Here is a 16,908-nt window from a genome sequence, read left to right on the forward strand (position 1 = left end):
TCTAATTTAAGCAGTGATAACCAAATTGTAAATAGTTGAAGCCACTTTAAGCCAGTTGGAGATATGATATGGCTATTATGCAAGTTACACTTGCTTTTAAAATAAATTCAAAGTCTTCTACCGTTCCAAAGATCTTATTACGTACGGGTACACGTAGTAAGATCAATTCAAGTCAGGTGCACCCGCTCCTGTCCTCAAAAATAAAAGAGAGTTGACTTATAAAATTATATTACTTACTTATTAATAAGTACATAACGGAAATACACCAAGAGGTGTTACTCACCACGGTGGTCGGATGACGACTGAAGTCCATTATTTTGTCCATGGGATACACCCGCAAAGGACGCATACACACAAGCTAACAGTTAATTAAAGTTGGGTCTTCCGATTTCGAACAATAAATTTAAATTGAAAAAAAAGCATACAGAGAAATGAATGTTAAAAAGTTTTTATTATTATCGCAATCATACCACGTTAACGATATTAGTTAAAACTGATGTAAAAACACCTAGGGTGAGTTGCACTAACAAAATGGCGTACCTATACTTTGCGTTTTTCTGCGCAAGTTAAAGTTAAACGTCACATTTGACGGTGCAACCCACCCCTAGAATTAGAAACCGTAAAAACATAAAATCTAATGAGAATGCTACACCCTAGACATTGACGTCATGCTTTTAATACAAAAAAAAATATATTTTGTTTTAAGAATGCGGATTTAGGTAAATTAGCTGTTCCGGAAAATGGGCCCGATCCGATACAAGGTTCACTTGCTATCTCTTGATAAATATATCGTTCGTCATTCAGGGGTGTGGCATTTAGACAAGACAATCTATACTTAGTGCAAAACACGTTATTTTCGTGTAGGTACATCGATTTGTTTTAGTTCTCAATGTTATGTATGATTCACACCAATAACACGATAACTAACTACTATTAACAAGAAAAAAGTACCCGTGGTACGGTACCTACACCCAGGTGTCTCAAATGTACCACGGCAAGGACAAAAATAAATCCAGGCATCCTCTAAAAATACACAAGAATACCAAGACCTAATTTGCTTATGTTTCCTATGCGGTACGTTGAGACAGCCACCTTTATTGTGCATTACGGGTGAGCTTATCCAAATGTTCTACTCTTTTCACTTGACTCGTTTTCTTTCAAAAGTTGCAATTTTAGTCATTATAGAAACGACACAAGCAGATCTTTATGAAGACAATCAAATATTTAGATTTTACCAGTGAGTTCTGCCAACTTCACTACCCAACCCACCACCACCGATCCGGTGATTAGCCTAGTCTGTAAACACATACATACATTGCGTCGTATTCTACTGCATAAATTTTACAGTCATATGCATGTACACGAACACGACACACCTACTAAAGTACTGGTTGCACTGGTGTGTGTTCGGAGGTTTATTTGTATTCACTTGGAGGTCATGAAGTGATTGGAGAACGTGTTTTTATCAATCCAATGTACGTTTAGTTAACATTTATTAACAGGTCTAGTTTCGGTTACTGCGCATCAAAATAGATAGCTTACAGATAGACCTGTCACTATTTATTTTCAGCCATGAACTCATTTCATCGTCTATAACCTGCTTAACCAACTTCGGTACGGTAGAGCGACGTCTCTCTCTACCTAACATAAAACTTACCCAATGGATTTGCAATTTCAGTCACTTTGGTGCATCAATGTATGTAGATACCAATTAAGCTGGATTTTAATATATAATAATAATAGTTGTTGCTCTAAAATATTTAATCGCCGTACACGACAAAAAATGACTAATGTTTGTCTTAAAATGTTAACGACGCTTTCATGAAAGGATGCATCAATTAATGTTACCTTATCTAAGTTATGTCCATCTCATTTATTTTAATCATATTCACACTCATATAGAATGGTACTAAGCTGAAACTATAATAGTTTTCTCATTTTACACATTTCAGATAAGTAGTGTCAAAAAATAGTGTCTAAATAAGACACTATTTTTTTACAGCCGTAACATGACAACATTATAATTTATTTCGGCCTGGGTGCAGGAAACAAAAAGTGGTGACGTGTTATGTTTTATATACCTATTTGGTTTTGACGCACACCGCCTCTACTCTCGTAATGAATCTTCATTATGGTCTGTTAAGTTTTTTGTGAACTGTACAGACCAATTGACCCTCGTTCAATGCGCGCGTGAGCGATGTCACATCTCTCACAAATCGTTTAGAATTCGCATAGCTACCTACTAATAAAAACGTTACTACGTTTTAGCTTTATTTCGATGGTAATGTGATGGATGATGCGGTAAATTTAATTGCTAGTCATAGTTGTGGCTGAAGATTGTATTATGGTATTTTGTACCAGGACGGTTTTAGGAGTGGTTCCTATCCTACAATGGGATGTCTACATCTCATCTTCTATTGATGTACTACGAATAGACTGAAGAAAGAGAGAAAAAGCCTTGACAGGCAAAGAGGGGATGCTGTTGTTACGATTTCTCGGTCGGTCGTAAAACCAATCCAGGAAAGGATTTTTTTACAAAATTTTTAACATTTCTAACTAAGTACATTGTTAAATCTACAATTTCAAGTAAACCGACAAGGAAGATAAAGACTGACTTAACCTATTTTCAGAAAATGAGCCTACCTATGTCAACAAACTAGACGAGTATTAGGCCAGGCAAAATTCGTAAAATTGACTTGGGCGGCGGCGGCGGTAATTATCAATATTTAAATAGGTCAATATTTAGAAATGCTAAAATATTAATAAGTCAATTAATTCTATGAATAAGAATTTGGCATTTACCAGTATGAGTTCGACAGTGCTAGCTAAATACCACCGGTAATAGGTAGGTATATGTTATTTCGAAACATTTGAAAGTAATTTTCCGTTAATTAAAACATCTGTTTCAGGAAAATTATTGTTTACTCAATTCCTATTAGATGACGAAACAGTATGATTAGTTTCAGGCGGTTTTCAATTAGTGATTTCAATATACCTATACAATTATATGACACACCCACCTCGGTCGCTGGCCACACGTCTAGTCACACGAGTTTCTCATTATGTCCGTGACTGGAACATTGAGTAAAAACACGTGATTTAGTTTTACGAATTGGCTAGCTTCTCTTTCTACGTGTTAAGATTATGATCTTAACAACAATGAACACATACTGCAGGAAGTTGAAGTAATGACCTAAAAGAACATTTGAAAGAAAATAGTTATTTTTTTTATAAAAAGAAGCTTGGAAAGTGATGGGAATGAAAAACAGACCATGATTTGTCAGCAAATTTATTTAATGATCATTATGATTAGAGTAAGATTTTTGTTATATCATCCTACCGAATTCTAATTGCTTTGAAGTACCTACCACTAATTAAAAGAGGCGAAAACAGTATCGAACTACTAGCATATTAATGTGAAATAATAGTTAATAAATAATGACATTTTCTTTGAATGCAACAACTCATTTATTTATAGACTTTGGACTTTGTGAATGGGTGTGTTTTAGTTATCTGAGCAAAAGTGTAGCAATGACTCGTGGCTTCAGTCACACATGTCTTGGGCTCGAGTGACGCGCGGGGGCTTGCTTGGAGCGTCCAATCAGGAGCTGCCTTCTACGTCACAAATTAGAAATTATTGCGAAAAATAAATGAATTGACAGTATTTACAAGACTGTTTTCCTGGTCAATAACACACTGGCAGGACTAATAAGTATATAATAACTAATAAGTATTCGTAACAATCGAAATTCATCAACGATTGCAGGTGTTTCATCATCTTTGTTAACAATACGTTAAAGTCGATTTTCCTTGGCTTGGGGGTTAGGAAGAAAAATTATATGCAAACATAGGTACGTACTTAGTACTTAGATCAGAAATAAAGGTAAAATTATAAGATATTGCATATACCTACTGTCTAAGATTTTAGGAATTACAAGCAGCCTGCCCGGCTTTGCTCGGGTTACTGGGGTATTATTTAATCTGTGCTCGGGTTGAAACCATAATAAGAAGTAAGTGTAGTCTATGTTACTCCTGAAGATATCGTCTATCTTTGTGCCAACTTTCATTAAAATAGGCCTAGTAGTGTTTTTTCATTACAAACAAAACTATAAATTATATTATTAGTAAAAATTTATATTATTAGTATTAATTATTTATAATATTAGTCGACCATTCTTTGAAATTTTGAGTGAATGAGTTAGGTAGGTACCTAAACTATGCGAAAACTATATCATTTTTGTGAATAAATAGTTCATTGAAATGATATAAAGCAGTTCTTTTGGGTATCTTATGAATCTGTGCTGTTTGTTAATACCTACTACGTCTGATGAAATCGTGTCAGAGTTTTGCAAATTTGGCATCTGGGTTAGGTGCGTGACGCATATCTGGCGCCAACCTCATCAATGATGTAGGTGTGTTATAAAAATCATATTATAATATTCTAAACACCTTAGACTCACATACTACGTACCTTTTTAGTTCATGTGTATAACCTTACCCATTATCATCATCAATTAATTTAAGAACTTTGTTCTTGTCGGTGGAGCATTTTCCATCTTATTCTGTCCTCAGCCATCGATTTTACCTCCCTATACGACACGATCTCTGCCTAACCCATTATAATCAGCTATTTATGTAAAATGAAATATTTTCTTCATGCTGTTGAAAAACAGCCGCAATCCATATTTTCATGCCTAAGAACATATATTTCGGTAAAATATACTAAAATCATGATACTCTTCATCATAGAATTGTCTATCCAACATTGCATCAATCAGCTCACAGACTTTAATCGTTTTAAGAAATAAATGGGTTGGTCGTCTCGTCTACAAGACGACGGTTGATGAATGCCTAGATACCTTCGGCGCCAAGTATCTACCGATCTCGGGACGCACACTACAGCAGAGGCTGCAGTCTGCTACGCATCTCGCGCATGTTTCGATGCGCGTGCGTCGGTGAAGGTCTCAGCGTCTGCCCACAGCAAATATATAGCCTTATAGGTACCTAACTCATATACAGTGCCACACCTCAGAGCTACCTACTAACTTTCTATACATATTTCCTTGACGTTAATGACCTCAAGTGTCAAATGTTTTATTAATTCTACACAATGAATTAAATGCACTGATACCTTTCATACTGTGATTGCTTTTACCTACGGAAAGATGAACAACCTCTAGGAATAATTAAAACCATAAAAACTTGGAATTTAGACCCCAGTTGAACATTGACTGACGTAATTGGAGACTCGTCATTCAGGTTAACGTCTTTTTCAGTGAGGCTTACATAAAGCAAGAGAGTGAGTTTCGGGTCTTTAGTCGTTTCGCACCACAAGCGATTCGCACCGTGGTGCGAATCGACCAAGAGCCGTTTTTGAATGGGTTCTTCCGCACCGCAGTCGTTGGAGCGGTGCGAATGGCCCAAGGTATATATTGGAATGGGTCGATTCAGACCGTGGGACGAATCGATTCAATACTCCATGGGTCCGATTTAAACTCATATTAAAGATTAAAGTATTCGAATTATTTATTTGTACAGATAAGAAGAAAAATGGATAGGTAACGAAAAAAAAACTTGCGATATATTATGTTATGATTATATTTCAAAAAAGTATAAAAAAAGTATGAAATTTAACTATGTCATAATCACAGATTGAATCACTAACAGTAATAATAACAGTCTAAAAATAAAACAAAAACAGATGAACATTGTTTAGCAAAAATATTCTAAAACAAGCATGTATTATTATTGGTTTAATGTTTATATGACAGATTTATTTTAAAGTACTAAGGTCATGGTTTAAAATCTCAGCTTGATCAACATTAGACTTGATACTTAAAAGTAACTTTTGCTATTGACAGGTAATTATTATATAGTTTCTTATAACTAGATAATCATGAATAATCATGTATAATTTAAAAAATCAACAAATTTAAAAAAGTATAAAATTTAATGCTCATTATCCATCCATAAGGAAGGGCAGTGGCCCAGCAGTGGGGACGTTAAAATGGCTAATGATATGGTGATGATAAAATTTAAACATGGTAAATCACAGATTAAAGCTTTAGTCGCCCACTACCACAAAAAGAAGTTGAACATTGTTAAACATAAATATTCAGAAACAAGGGTGTATTATTATAATTAATTATTTTTTTCTCAACAGATCAACTCTTTAAAGGTAGGTTTTGAATCACAGTTGGATCTACATTATAACTATTACTTAAAAGTACCTAACTCTTGCTAATCACAGATTATGACGTAAATTGTTCTTTACTTATAACTAGGTAATCATGAAAAATCACAGCCGTATAATTTAAAAAATCAACAGGGATATAAAAGTTAAACTAATTTCTTAATTTTTCTAAACAATGACCGACAGTAATATCACCAATCAACAATTCTTGTACAATGTTATGAATTCTTCGGTTCATTTCAATGGTTTCTGATTTTCTTCTCGAAATTTGTATGTCACCTGGTCTGTTTAGTATTCCAGAATAAAAGTTGGCATCCTTTTGTATTCCATCTAGAAATTGTGCAATATTGGGTTTTTCTGGAATGATCTTTTTTATTCTTGCATTCCATGACTCCACCATATTATTGGTTCTGTCACTTTGATTAAAGGTATTCCAGGACTTCGAGAGTATATCATGTTCTAGCCATGTTTTAACAAAATAATCGTTGAACTTAGTGACTTGGGTACTGTTGGGACTTTCTCCCATCACGTACAGCCACCCTTCATCCAACAAGTCTGGAGGTAGATGCGACAATACTGTACATAATTTGACATGGATTTTACCCAATTTTGATTTTACTACTCCTATTTGCTTAGCTTTTCGCCATAAACTACGACTGTAGTGAAAATAACACCCAACTATTTTCACTTCTGGAAAGAAATCTTTTATGGCCGAAATCGCAGTCACTTCAAAGTCCATTGAAATTTGCGTAGGCTGCCAGTCTTTGACTTGACTTTTAATCATTTCAAATAAAATTTCATATGTTGCCCTTGTTTTGTCAGGGAGCAAAGCATAAAGCACAGGAACCACATTTACATATTCTTTATTACTGCCAATATCTGCATGGATTGTGTACACTTGACAGAAACACTTCGGGCAAATTTTGAATGTACCATCGACAAGAAATCTTGTCGATTCTTTCAAATACTTAATCATTTCTTTTTTTGCAAAAACAAGGATTCGCTTCTTTTTGTCGTTATATTCTGCAAACAATAATTTATCATACTTTTTTGGTACTTTAAGATCACAGTCTTCATGAAAGTTAAGTTTTTTAGCACCTTGCGAATTGTTTCTGATTTTGTAAAGATTTTTCTTGATATTGTCAAATTTAGGTAATGGAGTCAATAAATCTATTCCCTTATTGACAAGATTTTCTTCTGCATCCCGGAAAATTTGCGTAACTGGCTTCTTTAAGTCTTTTTGCAGTGCTTCAGTACATAAATGCAGATGTTGGTCTATTTCTATCTCTGCATCTCCTCTAGGTGGATGGTTATGGGCAGTCTCGTGCAGTATTATAAATGGATTTTGTTTCACTTTGAGTGTTGCATTACACTTATTAGTCTCTGTTTGTACACCTCCATAAATCAGAGGCGTCTTTGTTCGTCCTTTTCAACACATAGTTATAACCAGCACGGCATAGCATTTGGCCCCCTCTCTTAGTTTTTCGAAAGTCGACAGTGCTTGGTTGACTTGAGCCATGTGAATTTGATGAATTGCCATACATTTTCACTCGATACAATATCAGCGACCTAAAGAAAAAATACATTACTTAAAAAAATATAATAATATATTTAAGACGATGCACGCCAAAATAACTTTGTTTTATATTTTCTAAATAAAATCTAACCATATTAACGCATTTTCATGTTTTAAAATCACATCTTCTTAATGAAATATTTTCAACTGTAAGTATCAGAAGGACTTATTAAAAACATAAACACCAACAAAGAATCTCAAATAATATTTTTAATACAAAGCTTATCTTCTATTTAAAACATTCTATGTCTAGGACCTAAAAATGTATTAGCAATAAATATAAGTTGTACTTACCATATAAATTTCACAACACATCACACATTTGAATAACAATCATGTCACCACTTTCAAAGTAGATAAGAAACTGACCTTATCTATCCCCAATGCAAGAAAAATCATCTACCAACTAGAAGTACATGCCCGTTGCACTTACTTCTGATTGGTAGATGATTTTGCTCCCAGGTTAATCTATTGTTCTTTCAAACAAAGGGTTAAATTTACCTTAAATTCTTGGAATGTATGTGTGTTTATAGGCGTGTACCTTTTTGCGTCTATTTGAGGCGGCGGCGTTGTTCTAATAGAAAAAAAAATACTTGGTGGGCTTGTGATATTAATTTGTATCTGAAGAATTATTTTGGTTGTCCTGTTATTTTGTGACTGGCTGTACAGCCTACGTAAGATGTTTAATGAAACTACATTATTTTTCTCCGAATTCACCAATCCAACAAGAAAACTGTTTTGTTTCACTACGGTCCGAATTGACTCATTCAAATAAATATTTGGGCGATTCGCACCGCGGTGCGAAAGATCCTATTCAAAAAGGGCTTTGGGGCAATTCGCACCGCGGTTCGAATCGCTTGTGGTGCGAAACGACTAAAGACCCAGAGTTTCAATAGGTACCTATTTTGTTGCAATTCAAACCCCTTCCACACGACACAATCTGATTTCCGATTGAATTGGGTACAATCTGATCGTCCGTCCACACGTACACAACTATATCGCCAATTTCAGTATTTGACTGAGCAATCCCAAATCGGGCGATACCGACCACCCAATGACCTTGAATTTCATATTCCGTCCACACGGCCCAATTTGATTGTCAATCTAATCAAATTGGGCGTAAAATTGGGTCGTGTGGAAGGGATTTTACCAATTGTCTTTATACCTATCTTTCGAAGTTTCGTCGTATTTAACAACTATTATAATAATTCTATTGGTCTATTTATAGTTGTCCATAAATATAGATCTTTAAAAAGTTGTCGAAACGATCTTAATAAAGAAAAATAAATATTTCTTCAGCTTCTCTATAGGTATGGGAGTTTTTGCTAGGTTCCATAATCTATTCAGTCACGACGGAAACCAGTCAATCCTATTAACGATGTACGACATTAATAAGCGATCGTAAAAAAGTAAATAAAGCTGCTATTTCTGTAAGAAGTAGGAGTGGTAGAGCTATAAACAGATAGCTGGTTTTTATTCTATAGATATTTTCCAAATTGGCAATGCCTGGCTATAATATATAAATCACTAAGTAATCTTAATGAGAAATCTATCCAACTCAATGTGTCGATTGATAACTTTGTAATCTACATTTTGTTGAAAAATTTTGTCATAAGATCAAGTTTGATTTGCCGACAGCTCTGCTAAGTACTTCCAGTAATTTTGTAGACTAGGTACCTCATTGGGGAAATGGTGGTGAAACGAAATGTATAAATATAGAAATATTCTTTATTTAGTATTTATTACATTCCATGTACACCATAATAAAGTAAATTTCACTCTTATTACTCATGTTTATGCTTGGGTAAAATGTTGTTGGCTGTACACTTTCATTATATAGGTGATTCTATCGGTTCCTTCGTAGAGCTGGGTGTCAATTCTACTAACGGTAAATAATATAGTGTCACAGCAGTAATGTTTACTGCGTGTAAAGCAGAACTTCTATTGAGTTACAATATTGACTTAACATTTGCAGAATCGGCACCCTGGACCGGCGCAGGCGCCACGTTGCCGTTAGATTGGCTAGCTAGATTGGAGTAATTGCTGGCGATCAAGAACGGAATTTTCCGACTGCCTAAAGTGGAACACACTTCAGCACTTGTGGCCTTTTGAGGATTTTTATTAGCTTTCAATCATTTCATCTTATTCCTGCAAATTAACATAGGAATCATTAATAGGGTATAAATTAATATAAGAATTTTCCTTGCGTAAAACTGTATGTCTAGAGTGTAGAGTAGTAGTCTAGAGTATTTGATACATAAATTTATGGGATCATTCTCAAAGAGCTTCGGAAATCAAGTAATTGGTTCAGTCTGTACTACTTATTCATACACAAAAAGTCAGTCATAGTTCATAATTATTGTCAAGTGTAAGTCAATATTACCTTGCCAATAATTATGTTAAATTATTTTTCCCAGGTTGTACGTGCAATTGAATGATTTTGGACTTTGCTTCTAGATAAACATTTTCAGTCATTGATAGCTTGTGCCGTTTCTTAAATACTTGTTATACGTAAGTAATTTATATACTAGATAGATGAAAAATAATAAAAAATATTTATAAAACGAACAACAGAATCTTCACTAAACCAATCGATTAGGTAACATTCTACCTAGAATCGAACCTAGCAAGCTAGAACGTATAACAAAATCTTAATTTGACTAAACAATTATGAGTAGGTACCTTCTTACATACCAAGTAACCAAACGTAGCCAGTTCACAAGTCCAGTCCAGTGCTTTCAAGGAACAATTAAACATTTAGATTAATCTGGAGTCGTGTCATCGGGACGATTGGATTCGTTAGCTAACAGATTGGTTCAAAAATTTCGTTACTGTATACTAAATGAGAATATTGTGTGAAGTTAAAAAATAAATTGTATATTTGTCATTAGAAAAATATAATGCTTTAAATAGAAAAATATATCGATTTAATTTGTGAAGTGTTAGAGCGCCATTTACTTAGACTATGACTTTATAAATATCGCCATTTTATGTCATCCCCATCTACTAGTATCTGATACTAGTAGTACCTACTTCATAATACGACCTAATAAATTACATGAGATAAAATATGATGTACATGTTACAAAAATAAGCTAATTTATTTAATATTACTTAGTTATAACAAAAATACTTCTTTTAACATTTAAAATTAAAAAAAAAATAGTTTGACAGGCACCGTCTGAACTTAATTAATTTTTGAAACAACCGTTATCTACTTTATCACCAATACCATAGTAAATAAATTGCTTCTATGGTAATAAACAAGAAGTCACGACGCACTTTACGTTATGTACACGATTACCTTAAGGTGTAATTTGCAAATCGCATCCTGCGTTCTAGTAAGTGTACATAAACTTGATACAAATATGTGGTAGGTACTTTCCCCAGTGGCCAGTCGAAATTTCTGGTGGCTGTCTCGTGTTGCAGTATTCCAAGGTGTGTACAGAACACAAACAGTGTATCATATTGGCATCTCTGAGGCGTTTTGTTTCATAAACATAGCTTCATTATTCAGCGGGGAGTGGAAAAGTACTGCATACAGCAACTAGTGTGTCCAAAAGTAGCGCGAGACATTCAGAAATATTTGAACAAAAGAAATAACCAACTTTCGACTGCGTTGTTTTAATATTTATTAGGACATTACAAGTTTCAACGAGGAAATATAAAGAATAATTAGCAAAATTTGTTTTATTTAACTACTAAGTACTAAGTAATAAGAACATTGCATGGTGCATTATTATGAGCCAGTTGGGAATAAACTTTATCACTATCACTATATATCACTGAAAAATATGAAAATAATTTCGAATAAGAGAACTAAACTTATGGAAGTCCAGCATGATCCGAAAAATATAAGTAAATAAAAACCAAACAGTTTGAACCAGAATACCGATGAATTTTTGGTAACAGTATATTTAGAATCTTTGTTTTTGTAATTAGACGGAAAATAACCTAGTTAGGTATAGCACTTAACAGAAGCCAAATACTTCATGACGTCGTTATGAAGTCATGGCAATTTGGAGGAAGTTCATGCATGTGACCATTGTTAGCAGAGCTATTAATAGATAAAATGGATTATGTCGCACGTTCTACCAACAAAATAGGCTTAGATAAATGATGATAACAGTTACATTTTATATCGAGGAGGGTCTCTATTCCTGAATCAGGTTGAAAAACTTATTGAAAGTAGGTATACCGACAGATAAGTCAACGAAATCAAAATCGGTCCAATTAAAATTGATTCACATGAGAATTCTATCGCGTGATGAGAATATATTTACAAGGTGTAAAATCGTGATCCCAGGGTACAGTTTGTTTTGTTTGTTTAATATTTTTGTTTTTAGACGTGATGTTATTACTAATGAAAGTTAATAAATAAATAAATGATCTAAATTATTACCTATGTATACTGAAAATACAAAATTGAGTTAGATGCACGTTAGCAGAGCAAACGTATGACGTAATCGTCCACAGTATCGTATGATCTATGGTATGATCCGTCTGGATTATGCATTTTTTCGCATTCTGTCTGTCAGCTATTTTACTGATGAAACGTGCCATTCATATACAATGGTCTCATTCTAAATTTATCTTTTCATAGGAAAGAAATATTCACTAATTATGTTTTATTTCTATCACAATATATTATCTGTCTATATAATATTAATAGACCAAGTAAAACTATGGTAACATGGCAGCAGCAGGTAATGAGTACCTACGTATGTTTTCTGAAGAATAATGAAATGGGAAAGACTTCGATTTCGAACAAACCGCGAATTTTACAACATAAAGTTGGTAACCCTAATGTATGGAATACTTGAATGAGAATATATGGGAATACTCTAGAAACAAGATTCTACCATCTTTGAAAAGCTATAATTCCAGTGCATCTACTATTTCACTTCTGCCATAATTAACAATAATTATATATGTTACGTTACGATGTGGGTAAGTAGTTAGTTACCCACATCGTAACGGCTAAGATTTACTATATTAGGCCACCAAGTTACACACATGAAAAGTGATTCACTCGCTTTTGTAATCTTTGTAATGTCCAAATATTTATTATTCTAAAAGAAATCTAACTACGCATATACATTCTAAGCGATCTAAGGGCAATGTTTTGTCCACTTATCTATCAAAGTCTAAAAATAATAAAAACAGCATTAACCTTTAAATACCCACCCACCCATGTTTAATCAATTTTTGTTTTGTACACGTCCAGCAATACGATTATATCACAGTTAGATATGCCCAATATCATGCTGACGCAATGTTTGTTTCCACTCAAGGCAAGGCTGCCGATGCATCGAAAGTACTTATTGCTGTTTGCGTTGGAGGCCTGTGATTGGTCGACGGCGGAGGCCTGGCCGGGTGTGGTGAAACGAAACGTGTTCTTGTTGTACTGTTGGAAATGCCATGTACCTACCGGTTTTCCAAGGTGTTTATTTAAGCAAAAAATAGGCTACCAGGAACGTACTAAACCGTGTTTCCAGCCAAATGTAAAACACCTTCCTCGAGCCTTATTGATTTCAATCATTTTTTTCGCCTACGTCCTGCTTTGAAAGTAAGCTGAATAGATGCTAAATACGCAGACATAAAATTGTATTTTTGATTTATTATTATCGAGGTCACTTCAATGTTCAAGTGCAAGTATACAAGGAAGTATGTTAATTACGAATGCGGGCTTTTTATAAGGAAAAAACGTGCGAGTACGTTATAATACAAGTACTTAGCACAAATTATACAAAAATGTTACCCGCAACTTCTTATCCCATGCTACGCAGGCTAGGCTGAGATAAAAATAAACTGTAATTATCTTGATTCCAGACCTATCTATCAGTGACCAGTATTTTTGCATTCCAGGCAAGAGTTATTCTTAGATACCGTACTAACTATTCCTACTTACTCCTTATAGATACAGTACATTATTTACCTATATATAATTATTGTTTACGATTAGACATTATTTCAGCCGCAGGAATTCCATTGTTAGTCTAAGCATCCCTGAGGATTTCAGAACTTAAATACCTATGAACTTTAAAAATAATACTTTCCACTTTTTTACTTTCCAATATAACAGATAAATTTATTATCGAATATGGTTTTGCAAACTGATTCATTCACTCATTACTTTTCTGTCGTTATTTACATAGTTACCGAACTATCTATTTGATGACCATTTGTGGCCTAATGGAGTCAATAGAGGTCCCGGATTCGATTTCCGCATGTTTATATCTACATAACCAACTCAATCTGTGTGATTTGTCCCTATTACAGTAGCGACGCCCTTGCTAGAACCTGAGGCTGAAACTGATACAAGTTTTTTCTAACAAACATTTTTTTCCTGCAACCGTAACTACATCGACCATCAACTTATAATAAAACCAGAGTGAAATTTTCAAACGACTTCCAAAAATGGAGGAAGTTCTATTCTATATTCGAGTGAAAAAATATATAGGTACAATAATATATTTTTTTATGTACCTATGTTCATTATTTTATCATTCTTTAAAGTTAATATTGCTATATTTTTCTGGCTGGCCATGGCCACGTCTAAATTTGTAAAATATTAAAATGGGCATAATATAATTATGTTATTTCATTCTTAACAAAAATGCTCCTTAAGACAATTAAGTATTACTCATTCAAATAAATCGATTTGATATATAGATGTTATAATGTCACGTGGTACGTGTACAAAATTAAGCATTAAATTATTTTATTCGCACGTTCTGTATCCTGTATCTCATTTATGTAATAACAATTTGATAGACTAAAAGAGTACTATAGTGGGATTGTTGCAAAAAGTAACTCAAATTGTTCAATTGCTGAACGCAATACGACTTTTCCTCAATGCTTATCAAATATAGCATATATATATCAACTTCGCTTATCGAATGGCAATTTACGAAAAAAATGTGCACAACATGCAATAGGTACAAGAGACTGATAACTTTAGTCACTACACGAATACTGAATTTGGGTTATCTACACAAACTCTTGTGTACAATGTATGTATGATGTATTTTAGCGCAGTAACATAAAAACGTGTGAATTGTATCGTAAATATTATAAAACCTCGACTCCACTTCAAGAATATATTTAGCAGATTTTAGATTAGCCGGAATGATAAGATCAATACGAGTAAAGATCATTTACTTTCATATACTTTAAATACTAAGTAACTTAATAAATATAAAAAAGGTTTTCAGATAAAATACCTACAACAATTCGAAAATCTATGTGTTATTTTTAGATAATGCTATAATACTATAACTGTTTACTTAAATGAACATATATTATGTGTATCAAAGATGGGCCTTTTTTCATGTATAAATTAAATGTTGTGGAATCGATCCCCAGTGCGGGAAAAGGAAAATATTCGTACCTGTGATCACAATATCACATATATTTGTTTGCGGTAAAGCATATAATGTGCCCGTTTTTGTGTTTGTGTCCATCTGTACCGCGATACAAACTTAATGCATGCATAGAGTCTGGTTGGTTGACTTTGTCCATTTATTTAATTCTCTGATTCCACATACCTACCGCATATCCATTGTATTGCTTTTATTTCCCATTGGGATATAATTAAATCTTTGTATCCATCGAACAAGCTTATCACTTTGTGCCTTTCCATTATTGGTCTATTTAATTAAGTATCTAAGGATAAAGATGCATCAAATAATATGCGCTTAAGATGAATTATCGAAATTCTTTTTTACTAACACAGTATGCTAGAGTTTTCAATGACCTAACTTTATTTAATAATCATATCCTGCAAAATAAAAAAGTACCTAACAAGTTTTCAAGACGTCACATGTTTCAGTAGATTTTCCGAAGTGGAGGAGAAAAGGTAAGAAAGCGGACCCTGGGTTCTGGAGATCTGGCGAGAGGTATAGTACCGGCAAATCGTTTAGATAAAGAGAAATCCACGACCCGCAGAGAAGACTTCGAGAAGTAAGCACATAAAGGGGACTAGAACACAAATTTTGTTTTACCTTTCGATACACTGAAAACATGTCATGAAAGATGATCTAAGTTGTCACCGAGACCTGCTTGCTTATCCTTAAGTATACTAGCGTTACAATCCCCATCGTACTGTTAGAATCCATTCACATCTGATTTCAGGATATCAACTTAAGCTGTCGTTGCAAACTGTACCTTGATTTTCGAGGAGGCTTGTTCACCTCAGGTCAGGGGTTGTTGTGGCGTCGCTTGTGCTTCGTTCAATATAATTCAATGTTTCAACTGTTTCCATTGATTTGACATTGGTCCTGTCGATCATGATGATTGATGCGCAGTTGTTACACACATCTGCAAAATATATCAATAGAGTACAAAACAATACCAGCTAATATAAATGAAACGTCTATGTACATTACAAACACTACTAACAAATGATGCTTGGTACAACGTTAGAATATCCAGATTGAGACAGAATAAGACACCTTTATGATAATTTAAAAAATACGAATATTGTTGAATATTTTATAATATTTTAACGTGTCGATTATTCCTAAAAAACGTTAAAAACTTCTACATTTGTGATAAAATATTTCGGCCGGTTTAAGAAGCGGTCGAAACAGCGCGGACCAGGTGCTATTACGAGTACTTACTACCCATATAGGTAGCGAGCTACGAAAATACTGTGGCTGTTTTTGTTGAATGTAGCTTACGATACAGTTTGACAAAATGTTCGGTGACGATGAAGGCCTTGCCTTCATTAGTTTCTATACGATTATGATAGTAAGTGTAAGAGCGACTCAATATACGATTTAAGAAATAAATATGGGGTTTGAGATAGTCTGAAACTCAGAATAATGAAACTGAAACAATTAGATTATTCTAAATCCAACTTCGTACCACCATGCTTGTTATTTAATCTGGTCGAAGAAATTTTAGGAAGAAGTTATAAACGATTTGGTCAATAACCTTTAAAGAGGTTTCTTTAAGGCTTAGACAATTTTCAACGACTATTTATCTTCTTTAGCTTCCTCTGTACTAGGTGACATTAAAAGAACATTAGTGAAGATTTTGTAGTGTCGACTTGTTAACAACTACAAGTTTTCTGGTTCTGACGCACGCGATCATGTGATAACATTCGCATCGCACTTATTTGAACTAAGTATAT

The sequence above is a fragment of the Plodia interpunctella genome, chromosome 2, assembly GCF_027563975.2.
Source record: "Plodia interpunctella isolate USDA-ARS_2022_Savannah chromosome 2, ilPloInte3.2, whole genome shotgun sequence".
NCBI classification, from domain to species: Eukaryota; Metazoa; Arthropoda; class Insecta; order Lepidoptera; family Pyralidae; genus Plodia; species Plodia interpunctella.